Below are 14423 nucleotides of genomic sequence, written 5' to 3' on the forward strand. Positions count from 1 at the left end.
GGGCGTCCAATGAGTCATGATGAGCTATTCAAGGAGACACATATTGTGAAGAAGAAGAAAGAGGGGGATCAAGATAGGTGGGTCGAGGACCGGGCCTCGACTGCATATGTAAGCTTTTAATTTTCTTTAAGTATTATAATTTACTTTTATAAAAATTTTGAAATACTGATTTAATTTAAAATAATATAGGGTCGCTACCAAAGTAACGTGGAGGACTTCATCCGTAGTCATCCAGCTGGTGAATCGGGTGAGCCAACCCAACCTTCGGACGAGGATGCTGAAAGAATATGGTTGGAGTTTGTTGGCGGTCCAAAATGGGGGAAGGTATACGGGCTTCCTACTAAAAACATTCATCGCTATAAGTGTGGAATGCGAGGAATAGGGACTTCCTTGCAAGGCGAGCAACTTAATAGGGAGAGCCTCTCCGCTATGCAGGAGACAGTGACAAAGCTCACATCAGAGCTAGAAGCGGCCAAGGAAAGAGAAAGGCTTAGAGATGCTCAATTCCTTGGCATGCAAGCTCAGATCAGAACTCTCCTATCTAGTGGAGCTTTTCCGTTGCCCCAATCTCGTGAGTCATCTCTAGAGGGTCGACCTCCACGTGATCGTTCCTCCTATCCTGCTCGTGATCGTTCCTCCCGTCCTCCCCATGATCGTGCTTACCGTCCTCCACAAGACCGTTTTCTATATCGTCTTGTAAATGAAAGTTCATCAGACGGTGATGATGATGTTGTAGAAAACACCCCTTGACTTTTATATACTTTGAACTAGACAAATAGAACTAGTTTTGAACTAGTTGTAATTAGTTTTAACTTGGTTTTGGATTTTTATGTTCAATTGAACTTTAATTTGTTAGTTTTAAAGTATTTATTGAATGTTTTGGTTGTTGTTGTTGTGTTGTTGTTGTTGTTGTTGTTGTTGTTGTTGTTGTTGTTGTTGTTGTTGTTGTTGTTGTTGTTGTTGTTGTTGTTGTTGTTGTTGTTGTTGTTGTTGTTGTTGTTGTTGTTGTTGTTGTTGTTGTTGTGTTGTTGTTATTGTTGTTGTGTTGTTGTTGTTGTGTTATTGTTGTTGTTGTTGTTGTTGTTGTTGTTGTTGTTGTTGTTGTTGTTGTTGTTGTTGTTGTTGTTGTTGTTGTTGTTGTTGTTGTTGTTGTTGTTGTGTTGTTGTTGTTATTAGGTATATTGGTATGCTGACAGATGGTGTAGCTGCCAAAATAGGCATTTTATGCCAAAATTAAACCTAAAAAAACCAACCAAAGTTGGTCGGTTTTTAATAAAAAAATAAATTATTCCAAAATACCGACCAAAGTTGGTCGGTTAATGAACATTGAATTCCCAGAATTCAACATTACCGACCAACTTTGGTCGGTATTTTGCCTGCACTGTTGAGATTACCGACCATAGTTGGTCGATAATGTTTAATTTTAATTATTTTAAAAAAATATATATTTTCAATTACCGACCAAAGTTGGTCGGTTTTTTTTAATTTTAATAATTAATAAAAAAATATAATTTAGTTAAACCGACCAACTTTGGTCGGTAAAATTAAATTAATAAAATATATTTCCGACCAAAGTTGGTCGGTAAGTAATTAAACTTGTCAGATGGTCGTTTTAAGCTACCAACCATCAAAACACCGTCCACACCGTAATGGTCGCGTTTTGGTCGGTAATTGCCCATAACCGACCAACGTTGATCGGTTTTTAGCGAATTTCTAGTAGTGTTCCTATCCATAGACTCGAGGTAAATAAGCTCCTTTGCCAATGATAAAGCAAACACTCGATACGTCCCTTTCAGATTGAGGCCAAGTTTTTCGGCATTAAGTTCTTGTGCCATGGGGAACAACTTCAGAAGGACGTATTCCCCTACTTTAAATTACAAGAGGTTAGCTTTCCAATTGTAGTACTTTGCAATCTATTCATTTTGTGCAGCCATCCATATTAAAGCAATCACTTGGCATCCTTCTACCATATCCAAATTATTTGTTAAGACTTCATCATTGGACTCCTAGGTTGTATGAGAAAACCTCAATCTAGTTTTCCCTATTTTGATTGGGTTTAAAGCTTCTGATCTGTATACAAGTAAAAAGGGCATTTCCCCTGTACTCATTTTTTATGTTGACCTATAATGCCCATAAGACTCCGAATAACTTTTCCGGCTATCTTCCCGTAGCCGCTTCTTTAGAGAATTTATCAAAACTTTGTTTGATGACTCTGCTTGGCTGTTATATCCATGATGGTATGGAGATGAAGTGATCCTCTTGATTTTTCACTTATCAAAGAACTTAATAATTTTTATCACATATTATCTCCTTCGCACTCTGAATCAACATATTATATTTCTTCAAATGAAGTCTATCACTTCTTTTTCCTGGACCTTTGCAAATGCACCTGCCTCATCCATCCTCTAATTCATGAAAAACCATCAGGAGAGGATTGAATGTAATGGATATGTTGGCTGATAAAGATGTGCAAAATATTGGCACTTATCACATTTTTTAATGAATTCCAGCATATATTCCTCCATCTGAGACCAATAGTATCCAACTCTGATGAGATTTATCTTCAGAATAATTGTCACAATTTCCTTCATGGACTTTTTGCATCACATAATGCATCACATAATCCATCTGTACTGGTCCGAGGCATTTAGCTAAGGGACCATTGAATTTCATGTATAAAGGGACCATTGAATAAGATAGTATCAGGTAGCTCGAAGTTTAAGATGTCGAGACACCTTCTTGTCTTCGGGCAATGTCCCATTCTGCAAATAGTTAATAAATTCATTAGACCAATCCCAAGTTAAGTTGGTTGAACATATCTTAATTTTTCTTGGATCAATGGAAAAATGGAACAGATGAACACTGAGTTATTTTTGGATTCTTGTTGGATGCTGATCCAAGGTTTACTAACGCATCTGCCTCAACATTCTCTTCTTGAGGTATTTGCAGAATCTTAAATTCCCAAAACTAAGTCAACAGGTTGGTAACCCTTCTCAGATATGGTTGCATCTTGGTTTCTCGAGAAACGTCCTTTTCTTGTATTTGATTGACTACCAGCTGAGAATCATTCTTCAACTCGAAGTGTCCAGTACCAAGTCCCCTGGCTAGTTTGTCCAGTGCTAATTTCCTCGGATGGTATAATTAGCACTATAGCAAGACTGTACCCTTTGACATTGGTTAGCCGTATAGAGGGTCCATACACAGGCACTATTCTAGAAGCAACAATTGATTCCTTTTTGGCTTTAAGGAGTATACTCGTACTAAGCTATCTACAAAGTCTGGTAAGACTTGTGACTTAATAGTAGTACGGGATTGGCACAAAATATCATACTCACTAAGCTAAACTTTCCACTTGGAGTGTCATCTCGAGAGCTCCGTTTTGTGAAGGATACTTATTAATGAAAAAGTTACGACTACAAAATTAAGGTGACACTGAAAATAAGGCGTAAGTTGTTGGGCAACTCTTATTAGTGAAAAGGCTAATTTTTCTAAGTGTAGGCATCTAGTTTCTATGTCTAAGAGTGTTTTGATTACATAGTAAATTGGATAATATTTACCTTTGTCCTCCCAGACCAGTATTGCACTTATTGAAACTTTTAAAACTGCCAAGTAGACTAGTAGTTGTTATCCATCTAAGGGTTTTGAAAGTAGCGGTGGCTTTGCCAGGCAGTTCTTCAAATCTTTCATAGCCTACCGATATTTCGGAGTACACTCAAAGTCATTTTGTTTCTTCAGTACTGAAAATAACTTATGGCATCTTTCGAAGGATCTTGATATAAATCCCCCCAGTGCTACTATCAGCCCTATTAACCTTTGTGTAATGATCTGACTGGTAGTTTTGAGTTCTAGAACTCCATTCTTTTCTTTGATGCTTTCCGTAGGTTGCTTTGGTATTTTATGACTTGCGAGTATAGGTGATTTGGTTCATGAGGGGTTTGAGATTGATTTGGTATACTTAGTTTCTAACTAGAGGCTTGAGGTTGGAAGAATTGACCAAAGTTAATATTTTGGGTAAACAACTTCAGATTGATATTTTGAAGGTCTCGATAGGATCGTATGATGATTTTGAACTTATATGTGTGTTCGGTTCAGGTCTCGGATGGCCCTAGGATTGATTCAACATTTTTAGTTGAAAGTTGGAATTTTGAGCTTAAGAAAGTTTGGGTTTTTTGGTTTGACGTTTGATTAATAGTTTTGATATTGTTTTTAGTATTTTGAGCTTGTGTACAAGTTTGCTTAGGGTATACAAACTTGTTAGGATGATTAGATGGGGCCCTGAAGGGCTCGGGTCCGTTTCAAGTGATTTTGGAGCATTTTGGAACATGATTCAATTGTTGGTCTTCTGATGTACATCACTGAATCACGATCACTTGGCCTATGGTTGCGATCACGTTGAAGGAATTTAGGAGACAATGATTTGTTCTTCGCGAATGCTTGCAGGGGGTCGTAATCGCATAGTTGTACATGCGGGTATTCTTCGCGATCACATGGGGTGCGTTATGGTCACGATGACCTCAATTGTTGGTCTTGGTGATTGCGTGAGGTGCATATCGCAATGAGTAATTTTCCCGCCAGGGGTATATTTTGTCCAAATTTCGAAATTTACCTTATTTTTACCATTTTTTGAGTTTTGGAGGATGGGAGGAGGAAATTTTGAAGAGGGATTTCACTCCAATATTGAGGGTAAGCAATTCTTACTTAGAGTTATTCATAAACATTGATTCCACACGGACTTTTGCAACTATAAAATAGAATCAAAGAGTGAAATATAGGATTTTTATCTCAAACTTAAAAACATAAATTAAGAGGATTTGAACTTTGATTTGGACTTAGATTTGGAAACTAATGATTTGAGGAAATTTTTCATAAAAATACTTATATGCAAAATATTACATGTTTGGGGGCGACAAGCATATATGCGAGGTGACGAGCGTATATGCAGGCAAGGTTATACTATGTTTAGGGTAGAATTTAGGCTTCTTTATGTCTTATTTGAGATAAATTTCTTTTTGTCTATACCTTATTTATTTGTATGACTTCTTGAGCAACTTTAATTATGCTAGGTATTATGTCTAGGCTTTTTATGCTTACTTTGATATGAAGGGCTATTCGGTATGTTGGATTATATGTTGTAGTCGTAGTCATACTTGTACATATGCATATATCTTTGCATGCTGATTTTCTCTGTCCATATGCATCATATATGCTTAATTGTTTGTTCATATGCATCCATCTCTACATATGGTACTTTGTTATGGATTGAGGTTGGCACGATGGAACGTTCTGTGCTTATATTATAATTGGGCACGATGGTACATTTTTGTGCAGTTTGATGACTGATTCTGAGATGTTGATTATTTGTTATGGAGCTATGATGCTCGACACATAGATTTTGATCTATTCATTTGGCGTCACATGATCACCCATTCTACCTTGGGTTGTGTGTGTGAAGTTATGTGGGCACCTAGGAGGTGCCGATTGAAGAAGAAATGTAGTCTCTCATATGCATCAACATTGTAAATTCACGTAGAGACATGAATATACATGCTACTTGATGCATATCATCCATGTATGTTGCTACTGTGCCTTACTTGTGTTCTTGATCAACTTACTTAGAAAGCATGCTTAATAGTTAATTCTTGGCCACGTACCTTACTATTTATATCCGTTATCCCTCAATTGTTCTTTTGTTTATTGTACATTATTATGAGTTTATCAAGTTATGAAATTATATCCCTTTTATTTAAATCGCTACTACTTCATCGGGGTTAAACTTGATACTTATTGGGTACACATTGATTTTATACTCATACTATACTTCTACATATTTTTGTGCAGATCCTAGTATTGGTCACAGTGTCATTCAAGAGGGCGCTTAGCAACTTGATTTGGAGACTTTGTGGTGAGCTGTTGTACTTGCTTTACAGCTTATGGAGTTACCTTCTTATCTATCCTACTTTTATTTTGATTCAGATAGTACTTTTATATTTGAGGCTCAATTGCACTCTATTTAGTTGTTCATGACTTTGTACTACTGAGTTTTGAGAGATTGTTGTAGTGGTTTCTGTATTTGGTTGATGCTATGAGACTTATTTATGCTTTATCTATATCTTGTCAACACATTATCCTTTATTTTTTTCCCATTTCTTGATTGGGATTATTAGCTTACCTAGTGGGTTGGGGTTAGGTGACATCAAGATCACTGGTGGAATTTTTGTCGTGATAAAGTTGATATCAGAGCTCTAGATTTATGAGTTCTATGGGTCTTGAGCATGTTTAGTAGAGTCTTGTTGATAGGTACGAAGATGTCTATACTTATCTTCGAGAGGCTATGGGACATTTAGGAAACTTTACTTTCTTTTTCTCACTATTGTGCGAATTTGTTTAATCCTGAAGTTTTAATCTTTATTCTTCAATTCACTCACAGATAGTGAGGACACGTTTATCTATGTCTGGCGAGCAAGAACTAGTACCCAAGATTGCAGATGATACTAGAGGTAGAGGCTGAGACAGAGGTATGAATGAAGCCTAGACATGGCACATACAACAGAACCTAGAGGTGGAGCACCCACAGCTACTCGTGCTCGTGCTAGAACCGTTTATGAGGAGCCACCTATAGCTCCATTAGGAGACAAGGTTCTAAATCAGGTTGTTTCACCGGGTCCAGCTTAGGATCCCTAGGAATTTATTGCCACTCTAGTGCTTTAAGATACCATGGTATGGATTTTGAGTTACTTTAAGGGTTTGGCTCAGGTTAGGATGCTTCCTACTGGCCCATCTACTTCTCAGGCTGGAGGGGGAGCACAGACCCCAGCTACTCACACTCTAAAGTAGGCCACTACTATGTTTCAGACCCCGAGAGTTTCAACTATTTATCAGTTGGGTAGTTCAACCTATTATTGCAGTTAGGTTGGAGGTTAGGCTTGTTATGTCTGTTGATGATCAGAAGATGATGGATCAGTTCCAAAAGTTAGATCCTCCACATTTTGATGGTGATCTCACAGTTGATGCTCATGACTTCTTGGATAGATTCCATGAGATTTTGTGCAACTTGGGCCTTATAGAGTCCAATGGAGTTAATTTTACCACTTGAAGTTACAACTTGGGCAATTGTAACTTTCTGGCATGTTTATACAAATATTTTCACATGAATTAGCATTTGGATCTGTACATTCATCAATATCTGGCGCACAAAAAAAGTATTAATTTGTGATGCTTAAGCACCAAAAAAATGGAGCCTCGAAGAGTTTGTTTTATCAAGCTCCCTTTCAAGAAGAATGAAAACATCAATCCAACAAAAGCCAGTCATTCAGGCATGAATCCAGATCATCTTCAGCTTGCAAAGAAAGAATGCGAAGAACTCTTGGAATTTGATTAGAATCATAGAAGACCATATTCAAATCCTAAAAGAGGTAAAAACTACTAGGAAATCTCTTTCGATATGCCAAAATATCGGTAAACAGAGTTATTCATGATGTGTCTTGATGGACCAAGAGAAATTAATTCTTGATGCTCTGTTTTATTTTTTATTTTTTTAATCCTTCTTTTTTTATGTATTTACTTAAAGTTGTGATTATACCTATCGTAAGAAGACATATGATTTGATGGTTGTTCTCTACACTGGTTCATTCTCCACTATGTCTCTTAGAGATAACTTTTTACTCTTCTACCTTGTTACCAAGCGTAAAGTCAAGCTTTATGTGATAACTCGATAGGTCGTTTTGAGAACTAGATCTAATTTCCATGTTCCGAGTCCTCTATAGCATTATTTGATATTTATTGGTTTGCGTGCATAGTCCGTGTTATTTTTCGAAAAGCTTTTACGTAAAATTTTAAAGAAAAAGTAATTTTTGATTTAAAATAAGGTTTGGGTTGACAACGGTAAATGTTCTTAGTAAACAACTTCGAATCGGTATTTTGATGAATCTGGTAGGTTCGTATGACGTTTTTGGACTTGTACGTATGCTAGGTTGGGGTTCCGGGTGACCCAAGCGCGTTTCAGCGCATTGTGTGAAAGATTGTGAAAAATGAGTTTTTAAGTTGAAATCTTGAGTTTTGATGATCGATTTTTGTTATTAGATGTTATCTTGATGATTAAGGTAGCGAGCGAGTTTATATGATGTTATTATACTTGTATGCATATTCGGTTTGGAGCCCGAAGGGTTCAGGTGAGTTTTGGATGCATTGCAGACTGATTTGGAATAGCTGAGTATCAACTGTTACCGGTGTCAAGTTGCAGGTCTCGCATTTGCGAGAACCTGATTGCAATTGCGAGCCTCGCATTTACGATATCAGGCTTGCAAATGCGAAGTGTGAACTAGGGGGCTGGGGTTCGCATTTGTGAACAACTGTTCGCTTTTGCGATTTGGTCAAGGATCACTTTTGTTGTTCTGGAGTCGCATTTACGATACTGTGCCATGTAGAGTATCTTCGCATTTGCGAAGCTTGGCTCATATTTGCGAGGGGGTGTCCTTCGCAGATGCGAAGGTTGTGTCACATTTGAGACTCTTGCATGTCTGTGGCACTTATCGCATTTGTGATTAGTAAGTCGCAATTGCGGACATCGATATTGCAAACAAGAGTTCGCAATTGCGACGTCTGCGGCTCGGTAAAAGATGAGAAAGTCGGGACTTAGCTCATTTTACACCATTTTTCAACCCTAGACTCTATTGAGGCAATTTCTTGAGAGATGTTTCCTCCCAAATTCCTTGCTAAGCAACGTTAAATAATTTTCCATCATTCTCATTACTTTTCCATGAATTTTATCATCAAATCTATGAATTCCAAGGTAGAAATTAGGGGGTTTGGGTAGAATTTAAGAATTTTGTGAAATTGAAATTTAGATCTCAATTTGAGGTTGGATTTTGAAACAAATCATATAACCGGACTCGGGGGTAAATGGGTAATCGGGATTTGGTCCAAATCTCGAATTTCGACCAAGCGGACCCGGGGTTAACTTTTGTTTACTTTTTAAAAAATTATCAAAATTGAACCTTTTACATTCGTAGGTAGTTTATAAAGCTTGTTTTGAATTATCGAATCGATAATTGTCTAGATTCGGTTAGTTTGGAACCTTGTTCGAAAGGAAAAGTCGTGGTTGAATATTGATTTGGTTGCGAAAAGAGGTAAGTATCGTGGTTAAACTTGACTTGAAGGAATTAGGACTTGATCGGTCTATTTGCTACTTGATTTATGTGTGGGAACAACGTATATACAAGGTGACGTATGTATACTCGTCTTCATAGGTTAAGCATGTGGGTTGGGATATGTCGTTATTTTCTTCAATTACTTCATACCTTCATTCATTCCATGCTACTACGTGTTAAATTCTTTAATTGTCACTTGCCTTTACTTTTTAAATCCATGCTTCCGTTCGTTACATGCCTTAATTTGCTATATGTTTCCATGTATCTGTTTCTTTATTTATTGAATGCCTTTACTTGACTCATGTTTTGTATGTTGTTATATAGCCACATTTATCCATCTTATGTCTTAATTAGTTTAATTCCCTTATTGCGTTTCAATGTGAAATACAATGTGGTTGGTTGTAGTTTCGTACAAACATGTTATATATTTGGGATCGGGTTACACATTGCAATGGTTATTGATATTGTGATTCAGATCGGGTTACACACTACAATGAATATTGGTATGTTATTTGAGATCGGGTTGCATGCCACAACAGTGTTGTTATTGCTATAATATGAGTGGATCGGGTTACGCGGTGCAATGAAGAAGACATGTTATGGTTGTTATTGACTGTTGGTTCCGTATCTATGTTGTATTGTGAATTTGAGCATAGATGGTATTCTGGGCCCTCTGTTATGTATTTTCTGTTCCTGTTTTCATGTTAATTCTTGTTTCTCTATTATGCTATTGTTGTCACTTATACTCGTACATGTTTATAGTGAGTGCCTTGTTATATCCTCGTCACTGTTTCGTCTATCTTAGGCTCTGCACTTACCGAGTACGTGGGGTCGGTTGTACTCATACTACCCTTATGCACTTCTTGTGCAGATTCTGGTCTTGGTCCCAATGGCGTTTAGTGGAGGCTTGCCCGGATTATCCTTACTCGGAGACTTGAGGTAGAGCTGTACGGCGTTCGCAGACTCTGAAGTCCCCTTCTTATATTTTGTCATGTTTATTTCATTCAGACAATTGTATTTTCATTTCAGACCTTGCTTGTAGTAGTTTTAGTAGCTCATGTTCTTGTGACACCTGATTCCGAGATTAGACTAGACAACGTGTTTGAAGTTTATTACATATTTTAAAGTTCTACGACTTTACCTTCATATTAATTTGCTTTTAAAATTGTTAAAATGAATATTGTGTAGCCAATGTTGGCTTGCCTAGCAAGTGGATGTTAGGAGCCATCACAACTCCGGGGTGGAAATTTCGTGTTGTGACAAGCTGGTATCAAAGAACTAGGTTGCGTAGGTATCACGAGACATGGGCATGTTTAGAAGAGTTTGAAGGATCGGTACGGAGACGTCTGTACTTATCTTCTAGAGGCTATAGGGCTTTAGGGAATTTCACCTTCTTTCTTTTTCTGTTGTGTGATGTTATTCTATCATTGAGTTTGAATTATTATATTCTTGTTCTCTCACAAATGGTGAGGATACATACAACATTCACAGCTGATCAGGATCCGAAGCCCTAGGTTACAGCCACTACCATGGTAGGGGCCCGGGCCGAGGGATAGCCAGAGTCAGAGGTAGAGCACACACAGAAGCACCTATAGAAGAGCCTCAGATCGAGCAAGATGAGGAGATCCCTGTTCAGACTATGTTAGTTGGACCGACTCAGGTCCTAGAGGGGTTCATTGCCGCCACAGTACTTCAGAATGCCCTAGTCCACCTGGTGGGCCTTATGGAGAGTGTGGGCCAAGCCGGCGTGTTCCTTATGGCACCAGCTGTCTCTCAGCAAATGGCTCACACATATCAGACTCCGATAGTTTCTCCAGTTGGAGCAGTTCAACCTGTTATTTTTACTCAATCCATGGAGGGACCCGCGATGTCGTTCGAGGGGCTGAAGAGGTTGGACAAGTTCACAAAGTTGTTTCTTATTCGTTTTGTGGTACACCTTCTAAGGACCTACATGATTTCTTGGATCGTTTCCATGAGGTATTGCGCAACATGGGTATAGTGGAGTCCAATGGAGTTGACTTTATAGTATTTCAAATGCATGGCTCTTCCAAGATATTGTGGTAGGAGTATGTTCAAGACATACCAGTAGGTTCACCTCCACTCATTTGGGCTCAATTCTCACAGCTATTCTTGGAGAAGTTTATCCCCTTCATTCAGAGAGAGGATTTTTGTAGTCAGTTTGAGCGCCTCTAGTAGGGTGGCATGACTGTTACCCAGTACAAGACCAGATTTATGGACTTATCACATCATGCAATTATCTTGATCCCTACTGAGAGGGAGAGGGTGTGAAGATTTATGATGGCCTTAATTATGGTAGAATCTAGTGTTTTGAGTGTGGAGGTATGGGTCACATCAGGAGGTACTAACCCAGACTTTAGAGCAGTATGCCACAACAAGGTACTCATGCCATAATTTTGGCACTGATTGCTCCACCACCCACTAAGACAGCTAGAGGCAGAGGTCATGCAGCCAGAGGTGGAGGTAAGGCAACTAGAGGTGGAGTCCGGACAGTTAAAGGCCGTCCAAGAGGTGGAGGTCAGCCTCGCTTCTATGCATTCCCAGCTAGACCTGAGGCAGAGTCGTCGGATACGGTCATCACATGTATTGTTTCGATTTTTCATAGAGATGCATCGGTTTTATTTGATCCGGTTTCTACTTATTCGTATGTGTCATCTTATTTTCCTTCATATTTGGATGTCTCATGATTCTTTGAGTAACCCTGTTTATGTGTCTACGCATGTTGGAGATTCGATTGTGGTAGACTGTATCTATCATTTGTGTTTGGTCTCTATCGGGGGTTATAAGTCTAGGGTAGACCTTCTATTACTCAATATGGTGGACTTTGATATGATTTTGGGCATGGATTAGTTGTCGCCATATCACACTATTCTAGATTGTCACGCTAAGACCGTGACGTTGGCTATGCCGGGGTTGCCGAAGTTGGAGTGGAGAGGTTCATTGGGCCATGTTCCTAGTATGGTGGTATCTTTTCTAAAGGCACAATGGATGGTTGAGAAAGTGTTCTTAGCATACTTAGTCTTTTTGAGGGATGTTAGTGCTGATACTCCTACCGTTGAGTTAGTTCCGGTAGTGAGAGAGTTTCGAGATGTGTTCCCAACAGACCTACCGGGCATGTCGCCCTATAGGGATATTGATTTTGGTATTGACTTGGTGCGGGGTACGCAACCCATAGCTATTCCACCATATTGCATGGAACCAGTGGAGTTGAAGGAATTAAAGGAACAACTTCAGGAGTTGCTTGATAAGGATTTCATCAGGCCGAGTATTTCTCCTTGGGGTGCTCAAGTTTTATTTGTAAAAAATAAAGACGTCTCTATGAGGATATGCATTGACTACAGGAAGTTGAACAAGGTTACTATCAAGAAAACCCACTGCCGCGTATTGATGATTTGTTTGATTAGCTTCAAGGTGCTAGGGTATTCTCGAAGAATTACTTGAGATCGGGATACCATCAGTTGAAGATCCGGGCTTCAGATATTCTGAAGACGGCTTTCACGACCCGCTATGGCCACTATGAGTTTTTGGTAATTGTCTTTTGGGTTGACCAATGACATAGCAAGACTTTATGCAAATGATGAACACCGTATTTCAGTCGTATCTTGATTCCTTCATCATCGTGGTCATTGATGATATATTGGTGTATTCTCGCAGCCAGGAGGATCGTGCTCCAGACTTTGAGGGAGAAGAAGCTATATGCTAAATTCTCAAGTGCAAGTTTTGGCTTGATTCAGTGGCATTCTTGGGCCACGTGGTGTCCATTGAGGGGATTAAGGTAGATCCGAAGAAGATTGAGGCAGTTTAAAGTTAGCCCAAGCCTTCTACCGCTATCGAGATCCAGAGTTTCCTTGGGTTTGTTGGGTATTATCGCTGTTTCGTAGAGGATATTTCATCCATTGTAGCTCCTTTGACTAGATTAACCTAGAAGGGTGCTCCTTTCAGATGGTCCGACGAGTGTGAGGTGAGCTTTTAGAAGCTTAAGACTGCATTGACTACAACTCCAATGTTAGTGTTGCCTACAGGATCATGATCTTACACTGTGTATTGTGATGCATCGTGTACTGGGCTTAGGGAGGTGTTGATGTAGGACTGTAGGGTCACTGCCTATGCATCTCGTCAGTTGAAGGTTCATAAGAAAAAAATACTATGTGCATGATTTAGATTTGGGATCCATTTTTCATGTGCTGAAGATTTGGAGGTACTATCTATACGGTGTTCCATGTGAGGTCTATATCGACCATCAGAGTCTCCAGCACCCGTTCAAGCAGAAGGACCTTAATTTGCGACAGTAGAGATGGTTAGAGTTGCTGAAAGACTATGATATCACTCTATTATATCATTCATGGAAGGTCAATATCATGGCCGATGCATTAAGTAGGAAGGCGGAGAGCATGGGTAGTTTGGCATATTTATCAGCGGTGGAGAGGCCACTAGCCATGGATGTTCAGGATTTGGCCAATCAATTCATGAGGTTGGATGTTTCGGAGCCTAGCCGGGTTCCTTCTTGTATTGTGGCACAGTCATCGTTGCTGGAGCGTATCAAGGCTCTCCAGTTTGATGATCTTCACTTGTTGGTGTTTAAAGACACGGTGAAGCGGGGTGGTGCCAAGGAGGTTGTGATTGGAGATAATGGTGTTATGTGGCTTCAAGGCCGTATTTGTGTTCCAAATGTTGATGGGTTGAGAGAGCTGATCCTTAAGCAGGCTCACAGTTCGCGTTATTCCATTCGCCCAAGTGTCATGAAAATATACCGTGACTTGAAATAACACTATTAATGGTGAAAAATGAAGAAAGATATTGTTGCTTATGTCTCTCGGTATTTGAACTGTCAACAGGTGAAGTACGCGCATTAGAAACTACGTGGGTTGACTCAGAGATTGGAGATACCGCAGTGAAAGTGGGAGCGCATCACTATGGATTATGGTAGGCTTACCACGTACCTTGAGGAAATATGATGCAGTCTAAGTTATTGTGACCAGTTGAATAAGTCCGCACACTTTATTCTGGTGATGACTTCCTATTCTTCAGCGGTTGGCTCAAATTTACATCCGGGAGATTATCCGCCTGCATGGGGTGCCCATTTTCATCATTTCTCACAGGGCACACAGTTTACATCGCATTTTTTGAGAGCCATGGAGTATGAGTTAGTACGGGGGTCAAGCTGAGTACCACGTTTCATCCTCAGACCGACGGACACTCCGAGTGAACTATTTAGATATTGGAGGACATATTGCGGGCATGCTCTATAGATTTTAGGGG

General features: G+C 39.3%; 1 long non-coding RNA gene across 1 annotated transcript; it reads left to right on the forward strand.

Annotated features, from left to right (window-relative positions):
• Positions 1 to 1795: 1795 nt before the first annotated feature.
• LOC104096677 (uncharacterized) lies at positions 1796 to 7503 on the forward strand. Its single transcript, XR_686405.4, has 3 exons — positions 1796 to 1883; positions 5839 to 5902; positions 6428 to 7503. It is a non-coding gene; the product is annotated as an uncharacterized lncRNA (long non-coding RNA).
• Positions 7504 to 14423: the final 6920 nt, after the last annotated feature.

Source organism: Nicotiana tomentosiformis, chromosome 7 (genome assembly GCF_000390325.3).
Source record: "Nicotiana tomentosiformis chromosome 7, ASM39032v3, whole genome shotgun sequence".
In the NCBI taxonomy this organism is placed as follows: Eukaryota; Viridiplantae; Streptophyta; class Magnoliopsida; order Solanales; family Solanaceae; genus Nicotiana; species Nicotiana tomentosiformis.